Here is a 10,021-nt window from a genome sequence, read left to right on the forward strand (position 1 = left end):
TAGGAGTGCAGATGGAAGGCAGTATGTTGCAAGGCCCAGAGAAACCCAGCACATGATGACAGGATAGCTGTTCACATTCCTGGAAGATCAAGGGAATGAATCAGATTCTTGGCTTATCCTGGAGACCATTACAAGGAAACAACTCACGGTATTTGTTTAAGGATATTATGCTGAGTGAAATAAGTCAATCGGAGAAGGACAAACATTATATGGTCTCATTCATTTGGGGAATATAAAAAATAGTGAAAGGGAATAAAGGGAAAGGAGAAAAATGAGTGGGAAATATCAGAAAGGGAGACAGAACATGGAAGACTCCTAGCTCTGGGAAACAAACTAGGGGTGGTGGAAGGGGAGGTGGGCGGGGGGTGGGGGTGACTGGGTGACGGGCACTGAGGTGGGCACTTGACGGGATGAACACTGGGCATTATTCTATATGTTGGCAAATTGAATACCAATAAAAAATAAATTTATAAAAAATAAAAAAAGACATAGACTTTAAGAAATGTGCGACTGATATGCAAATAAGCATACAGACTATATAAAGAATATTTCAATTTAAAAAAATAAAGCACTGCAAAACATTAAAAAGGATGATTAGTAATAATATCAAGTAATTGTGATTTATTATTTAAGTATCCTTTTGCAATATGACTCCTGTATGAAACACATACTCTTGAAATTGAACTGGATTGCACTACTGATGTTGATATTTCCATGGAGAAAGAGATGGGCTGCTTCATTGAAAACAGCAATTATTTTCCTCAGAATCATACTTCTTGTCACAAGACATCCTTAATCTCTACATCCTAGTTTCCCAGTGGTGCTTTCAGGGGACCTAGGCTTCATGTGATTGTTAAAATGAGTGATACCATGAGAGAGAATTCTAGGGATCCAGAGACAGCTGCCCCGTGGATTACATGGGAGACCAAGGTGTTCAGAGCCATGGGCTGAACTTTAAGAGGAAAAAGACACAGGGGGGCAAAGGATGCCAAAGAGAGCAAGCAGGCCATATGAGGATGGAGGGCGACCAATTCCAATGTTTTAAGTTCAAGAGAACAGCATCCTCACTCAAGGCCAGTCATGGTGATCTGTACAATGATACAGGAAAATGTCTGAGAAAGAGTAGGTTCTGTTGAGACTAACATAATAAACCAAATGTCCCAATAAAGTGGGTCAAATGAATTTCTAGTTTGTTTACAGTGTATAGAAGAGTTACATTTGCACTACACTGCAGCCTGTTAAGTATGCAGTAACTTTACATCTTGCTTTGTAGACAGATCTGAGTATGGCCTTTCAAGATCCTCCCTGTGTTGGGAATTCTAGAGGCCTGTGTGATCCTACTCATGTAGCCACAAACACTCCCTCTCCTGTTCCCACAGAGCTGGTTTCCTAGGATCGACCACATTGAGGACTGAGACTCTGGGCTGAAGGGCCAGGTTCTCTGCTCCCATGTGATTCTGCTAGCCTAGCTACTGAGTGACAGGTCTGTTCCCAACATCAGGGTAATGATTCTACCCTGGGACCATCCCTCCAGCCTTCAAATGGTCTCTCCAATCCTTCCAATCCTGGGGTCAAAGGCTGGTAGCCCTCCCAGGGGTAGGAGAAAAGGCTGTCCATTTCCTTCACTTCACCTGTAGACTGGGGGGCTTTGAACAAGATAGATTACTTCTAATATTATATTCACCTTTCTATGTGGCCAGAGGTGCCATGGGATAGAAAGGGCTGGGTGTAGCTCCTTGTCTCCCAAGATTCTGAGGTCAGGGAAGGCACAGGCTGGTGACAGGTTTTGCAGAGTTGTTTTACTTCTCCAAGGAGTCTTGCAAACCATGACAGTGCCCCTGGATTTGGTAGGATTCATTCATTAATCAATTGTTTGGTGAGGGAGTGTGTCAACATAACCATGACAACTCCTCTCTACTTTTCTGATATTGGAGAGAAACACAAAGGTGTAGACCAACTCAGAAAAAGAAATGGGCAGGAAGCAGATGACAGTAATGTGTTCATGGAGGGGGGTTGAATAGGGAGGCAGTAAATATGCCCAACATGATGTCATGGGGACAGTGACTGCTTCTTGGATGGACAGGATGTCTCAGGGGCTGCTCTCTGGACTCAGTTATGAAATCTGAGAGAGAAAATGATCTCGAGATATGGATCCTCTCCTCCCTTTCCCAGGAGAACAGACTCTGGTCCCTGGAGGAATGCAGTACTGAGGACATAGTGGTGCTCCAGGTTCAGGGACACAATCCCAGGAACAGTGACCCAAGTTCTCATCACCTGTGACTCCATTCTCTCTTTCCCAAGGCCATTCTGTCTCTGTCACTGCCCCAATGCACACAGAAGCCTGTCTTACAAATCCTGAGGATTAGGACACAGGCCCCAGCCATATGCATGACACTTACACCTGGCTGCTAGCAATTCTTTCTTCTATTTCTTGCTTAACAATAAGTTCCCTCTGTGCCTCTACCCTGTCCTACATTTGGATGATTATCATTCTGGGGATGCCTGAGTGGCACAGCAGTTGTGTCTTTCTTCATCTCAGGGCATGATCCCAGAAACAGTGATTGAGTCCCACATTGGGCTCCTTGCATGGAGCATGCTTCTCCATCTGCCTGTATCTCTCTCTCTCTCTCTCTCTCTCTCTCTCTCTCTCTCTCTCTCTCTCTCTCTCCCTGCCTCTCATGAATGATTATCATTCTGGAGAACATGGTCCCAAACTGACGCTTTGCCCCCTTGCATCTCCAGTTTCTATAATTTATGTCACCCTGCAGGATTCACCTAATCTGCTGGTGTCATCCTGACTCCTGACCTGTGTTTGGACCACTGAATGTCACCGATCAGTCAGGAGTGGTGTTAAGGGAACAGAGTTGGGAGTCCGAAGGGCCTGAGTACCCCCCCCCCCACACACACACAGGTGGCCAGTCCTCCAAAGTCAGACTCTGCCGAGCTCTCTCCACTGGAGGGCTTTCCTTCCCTTTTGGGCTCTGGAATGTCTCATTCTTCGCTTCTTTTCTGGTGTAAAGAAGTCCCCTAGTATACTATTCAAGAGAAGGAGCAGAAAAAACAGAGTGGAGCAAAGACAACCTAGAAGAAGAAATGTGAAGAGTTTGGAATGAAAGCAGTAAAGCAACCAAGGGTACATGCAGATGCATTTATTCAGCCCACACCAAATGTGATCTTACTGTGTGCCATGCTCTATTAGACGATGGGGCCATGTTGGTTGTATGCTAGTTTGCCAGTGGTGAGGACCCATGAGAAGCTGTCCATATAATGGGTTTTCTTATACATACTAGGAGACTAATAAATGCAATTTCCTTGGACAGTGGGTCACTTGACCACCAGGTCAAGTCTCTGGCATCTGAGTTTTGGGAATGGAGTTCCAGTCACAACATGTCCAACATCCTGTGGGGACTTAAGTAGCTAATTTGGGAACAGAGCATGGTATATGCTGAGTCCTCATTTTTTACCTTTTTTCTTACTGTTGGCACCATATGTCAACCATCTCTGGCAAATATTCTGTTCTACATACACTGTCTGGAAAATGTGGGACTGACCAGATTGCCTCTCTTTCTCATCCACACTAGGAACCTAAATAGCAAAAATGGTAATTGAACTTCTTACCCTCCATCTCTCACTCTCACTTTCCTCGCCTTCCATCATGCTCTCCAATTCCATCTCTTCTGTCTTCTTGCTGCCTCATCTTCTCGGCCTCTTTGCCCTGTGTCACGGGAAGAAGGTGCCACCTCTCAGATCCCCAGTGTAAAAATTCTTTCCACCCTTTTGGCAAGGTATTGCATGTCATGGTTTGGGCTCTTTTATCTGCTGGTGGTTTGTTGCCAAGGGAAAAAATGGCATAAATAGTAATTCCTACTGGCTCAGGAACAAACCATGTCTTGACCTTTTGGGATCAATTATGACAAAGGTTATTGGTTAGCTCCCTGGGCTCCTTGCCCAAGATACTGTTATGGCTTCCTGTAAGTAGGAAAACCTAGATAATTGGTTGGTTTCATTGGCGGGTTGCTGATGCCTTCATGCCAGAGTCCAAGTTTATCTATGATCATGCCAAGGCCCATTTGTGTCTTCCATTTGCAGTCCTCCATTTTTATCGTTGTCTCACTTGGGAGAGGTAGATCCACTCAGAGAAAACAGAGATCCCAGCTGTGCTGCCTCATATGGTCTAATCATCTTCATATTCAACTGAATTGGAAGATCTTCTTGTCTATTTGTGTCATGCAAGTTCATCTCTATAGAAGCCATTAAGGCTTCAGATAGAATGCAATCGACCAGGACTATGACCACTATGAAAGCAAGCAAACAAACAAGGAACACGTTAAGAGTCCATAAAAAGTGCCTCAAAACCAAGAACCCCATTTGCCCAAGCCAGACCAAGAGAACAAATCCTGGAACCATGAGAAACAACCTGAAAGCCAGACAGATTCTTCCTTAAGGCACCTCACAGCTTGTTCTGCCCACACGACTTTATTGGTCCAGCACAAAAGTTGTTAACGATGCCACAGATACTCCACACCCAGGCACCAAGAAATCTAGGGTAATGTGCTAGTCTAACACCATTCATGCCAATAGGATTTGATTGATCTGTATTCCATCTAGGACATACATTGTATTATCATTAACATTTGCCAAAATTAGAGGTAGCTGTATTTATGGCTTTCTGATTTGTGCAATTTCCACCCATGGGAACAGTTTTCTAATCTTTGGCATAAATAGTAATTCCTCCAAGTAATGTGCCTAAACAAACAAAAGTGATCTTAAGTGGAACTAACATATAAGTTGGAAATTCCAGCCTTGGTGATTCATTTCTTTGGATGAAATCTACATTTCCCAGAGGGATTTACCATGAGCTTCGTTAATGGATGGCATATCCAGTAGTCAGAAAGAGAGTGATGGCCTTTTTCTTTTTTTTTTTTTTTTTTTGCTATGTCCCAACCTAACAATGATTATAATTAGTATAACAAGTATAAGAAGAAGAAAAGGGTAAAAGGGGTCATTCTGGGTGAAGGGCCACAGGGGGTCTGTGAAAAGTGAGAAGAATTATTTTAACTGAGCTAATAGAAAACGGAAAATGAATTAGATGAGAATCTTGACCCATTATCTTGGGTGGAAGCTGCCCACTATCTATCATATTTGCCTGTTCTGAAAGTCTTGGGTCAATGCCCTTTTCCAATGACTGACTGATTCCAGAAGATGTCTGAGGTGCCTCTTTGAGTAGCCTTCATATTTTTTTCCAATTCTGAGTATGTTTAAAGTTAGTGAAAGTTTCAACCTCCTAGAGTTTCATTGCTCTTTTTACATAGGCCTGATAAGTTCCCTTTCAGTGATGTGTTTGGGCATTTTTTCATTTTTCTCTTCCCTCAGAAACATTTCCTATTGAAGAATAGGAAAAAGATTGCTAGGAAAATTTAAGGAACATTTGCCTTAACTTGGTGGTGAAAAACTTGGGTAATAGCCTAAGATTACTTTAAGATGTTACCATCGGTGCATATAGAAAGGTAGTGCCCTGTAGTCTGGGTGCTGATATTCCTAGATCCTGGATGTGGATCTTCCAGATCCTAATTTACAATGGAAGAACCACTATGTAATGAAGGGAATGGACTGGTTAGCCATTCTTGCTAGCGTCTGTTTCTCCAAGGGAAACTTGCACCAAGGGAACTCACAGGTTTCTGAAAGTTTTTCCTTTTTTAATGGATGGATGAAAATATTTTCCCCTTTTTAAATAGGTTATATCTTTTTTTTGTTATATCTTAAATAATGAACTGTGTTCTAGCAAAATTGTAATTTCTTTTGAACTCTATATTACTTTTTGTGAAGATTGGAAGCAAATACATGGATCCATTTCACATTCTACACCTTTCTTTTTTCGAAAATGTCATATATTTGGGATCATAAACCATATTGATTTTTCAGACTCACTTCTTTCACTTTGATGAATACACATACCATTCACTGAGTTCTTTTGGATGGCCTGAAAGCTCCATTATTTTTATTTCATTCTTGAGAGAAGGAAAGAGTGTAAGTGTGGATGGGGGTGGAGGGAAGATGTAGATGAGGAAGAAGATAAACTTAAGCAGGATCCTTGCTCAGCATGGAGCCTGAGGAGAGGCTTGAACTCAGGAGCTTGAGATCATGACCTAAATCAAAATCAAGTGTCTGGCCAACTCCCCTGTCCTCTGTATAAGTCTTTGACCATTCATTTACTGTAGAAAAAGGGATCTTGTAGGTGTCTTTCCAGATCAATCCAGTCAGCTTTGCCATTCAAAATGAATCATCTGAGTGTCCAAACCATGTGTGTGTATAAGCTGACATTGGTCAGTTAACAGTGGGTCATATGTGCACCTAAAAGAATTTTAAATAGCATAAGAATATGTCTTGGCTTTCTCTGGGTTTGGAAAAAGTTTAAGTGCATCTCTTCATTAAGCTCAGATTCAAGGTTTCAACTGTATACTCTTGCCTGCACAACTGGCTATGGGAGGGGTCGATTTTTACAGGCAAGTGGCACTTTGGTGCTTCAGGTAAATTGTCAGGGGGAAAATGAGGCATCTGGAGAAGGGAAGGAGTGGAAAGGAGGTGCAGGAGGTAGAGACACCAGGACAAAAGAGAAGTGCAGACAGATGGAAAAAGGGAGAGGGAGTATTTACTAAACAGGTGGGTCTAGTTTATTCTTGCCTAGCGCTGTCGAATTGTTCTTTAGCTTTGGCCAAAAATTTTGTTAATGATACTTTTGATGCCGAATTCTTTGGGAGGCCTCAGTGTATCAACAGACGGTGCTCCCCATTCATCTTCCTTCTTTTCTAAGAGATTTCTCTAGGGAATGAATTTGTTCATTTCCAGTTATCCAGAAATGACCTCAAAGTCCCAAATCATCATTGATGAAGTGGTGGGAACAAGAATTAAGATCGTGAGAAGCAGACATAGGCAAAACAGACTTTTTTTTTCATGTAGAGGAGAGGGTTCAGGTTTAGATGATTATGAGAGAAAGGAGTGGAATTGAGTGGGAAAAATTAGAGAGTGAGACAAAGCATGAGAGACTTCTATATCCGGGACACACTGAATCTTTAGAACAGCCCATACATATCGTAGCCCATAGTGGAGATGAATGTAATGATAGAGGTAAAGAATCTTGCCCAACTTCCTTTAAGCTAAAACTGGGATGATGGGTTTTCTACAGCAGGTGAGGCCTCATCAATACCAGCTCAAGCCAGCATTTGCCCTGATCCCTGGAAGGGCTGGGACATGGGCTCCAGGCAGGCATGAGGGAAAGTCCTAGGCTGGGCTTAAACTCTGGTCTGGGGAGTAGGCCCAGCACTCTGTGATGAGCAGGCCCAGCAGTGGGATTGGACAGGAGCAGAAATGCTGGTTGCCCTGCCTAGAACCTGTGTCCTGGGCCTGGTCAGACAAGGAGACTAGCTCCACAGGACCTTGAACCCAAGTGTGTGCTACCAGCCCAGCTGCTCTCAAACATTCCTCTAGATTCCCTGCACCTAGTGAAGGTCTTCAGTCACTGCACTCAAGCCTGTCTCATATGGAGGCAAGGACATATTTTATTCTTGTCCCAGGACTGAGGATTGTGCAAGGATGGGAGGAGGGAACTGTGCTCCCGGCCGTCCCTCCCACCTCACTTCTGCTGGACCCAGGAGCAGGTTCTGAGAGGGGCCATTTCTGTGATGCCCATCCCTAGAGTGCCCTTCCACCCGTGGACAGAACTGAGGGTAGCCCAGCACTGCTACTGTGTCACATATGGGTGCAGAGGGAGTGGATTCCCAGCTGCACGAGCACCTGGAGACAACAGAAGGAGTCTGTGCAAGTTCAAATGTGCATGGCAGAGCTGTATCTCAAGAGATTGGCTCCATCCAAGACCAAAGGCAGTAACCCGAACCAAAACCTCTCCTGCTCTATTCCCAGGAGATTATATCCAAAGATAAACAAGGCCTTTGATGCTTTCCAGTGACAAAGGGAGCAGGAACTGGACTTCAGCAATGATAATTGAATAAAAATAAAAGGAGAATATAACCAACTGCATAACCCAATCCCAGGTCAGAATGCTTCTTACTATTTTATCCAAATAACCCTACTATTTATGATAGAATAGACCAAAGAAGAGCACCTTCATGGCTCAGTAAGTTAAGTGTCTGACTGCAGCTTGGATCATTATCCCAAGATCCTAGGAGTAGGCCTGTGTCAGGCTCCCTGTTCAGTGCAGGGTTTGAATATCCCTCTCCCTCTGCCCTTCCCGTTCTCCTCTCTCTCTTTCTCTCTCAAATAAATGAATAAGTAAGTAAATAAACAAATAATATAAATAAAAGAAAAAAACAATCACATTCCTATACTTCATCTTTTATTTCATCCTGCCATTCTCAGTCTTCAAACTAGCCGGTATAATCCACTGCTTCCAGGGACCCTCTCCAGTTGATTCCCGACTCATTGTAGTTTCCTACCTGTGGATTCTTCATCTTCAGTAATTCCGTCCCTAATATTCTCCACCACCCAATCTTTAGAGACACAAACATGAGGGTGAGGTGATTAGAGAGTGGGGCCCCGTGTTCCTGCTACTCCAGCTGAGGCCACTTTGGGAACACCTGTCAACACCTGCTCTTTCTCTGATCCTCAGACCTTCCCTGGGCTCTTAGAGTTAGAGCCTTTCAACAAGACATTGACCACAGTCTTTCCTTCTTGATGGACGCTAGAGCCTGGGTAGGTAATTAGTTTAGTGTGGGGCTACACACCCCAGACAAACTGAACAGGGACATTTCCAACCTAGAACTGGATCCCAGCCCAGGGTTTTAGAACTGGGGCTGCTCAGGATTGAATACTGTGGGGACAAGAAATGAGGAAGGTTTTGTTGATGACTTTGCAGTGACCACTAGGAGTCACTGATCCTGTCACCTTGAGTATGAGGAGATAGAGTTTGGACCTTATGAATCTAAGACCATTTCAGGGAAACCCTCAAATGGATGTCCTGCGGGCCATAAAAGGGAGCTGCAAAGAGCACATTGACTCTGGAATAAGCCTCCATCTCTTTGCTGAGCTCACTGAGCACTGGAGTCCATGTCCCTCCACTTTCCCTTATCTCCATGGACACTAACTCTTTACCTGAATGCTATATATTTGCTTGTAAAAACAAGACCATGGGTCTTCACCTGGAAGACAGGTTATCTGGTGTTTCTTTTTTGTATATATATTTTTTATTAGAGTTTGATTTGCCAACATATAGTATAACACCCAGTAATCATCCCATCAAGTGCCCCCCTAAGTGCCTACCACCCAGTCACCCCATCCTCCCACCCAACTCCCATTCCACTACCCCCTTTTCATTTCCTAGGGAAGGAGTATTTCATATTTTGTCACCCTCTGTGATTTTTCCCACTCTTCTTTGTTTTTGTTTTTGTTTTTCTCACACTTGTGATCCTCATTCCAGTGAGAACCTAGAATCAGATTGTTGCTCCTGACTAAAGACAGGAAGAGACTTCTTCCAGAATACGTACCACTTTCACAAGTTCCTGAAGCCACCTGCAGGTACAGGAGAGAGGACACCATAAGGCTCATCTCTCTGTTACACTGTCTGTCCGCACTTATTTTAAAGCTATCACTTAAGGAAGCCAGATGGAACATGAGGTTTGAGATGTTGGTGCCCAAATAAATGACAGGATGCCTGGAGGAAGTTACTTTTCCTGAAGGATGTGTCTCTTCAGCTCATTCAGGATGGTGACTACAACAAACCTGAACCAATAAGGAGAAACTCTTGCTGAGGGAAACTACCCCATTACGCTGTTTATTTCCAGCTTTGGTATCGCCCACGCTAAACATCCTCTCAAATAAGGTAATGCTTGGCAAGAGGCAACCACTCAGCACTCTTCCCAGCAGGAAGATTATGTTTTTCATCTCAATTGGACACTGTCTGATTTTCATTGGAATTTGTGTGGAAAGCAACCAAGAAAACAACCAAGTATCTTTGACATTCATTCTTCAGTCCAAGATACTCAAGCGCACCTTGACAACATTAATTATC

This window comes from Vulpes vulpes, chromosome 1, assembly GCF_048418805.1.
Source record: "Vulpes vulpes isolate BD-2025 chromosome 1, VulVul3, whole genome shotgun sequence".
NCBI lineage: Eukaryota > Metazoa > Chordata > Mammalia > Carnivora > Canidae > Vulpes > Vulpes vulpes.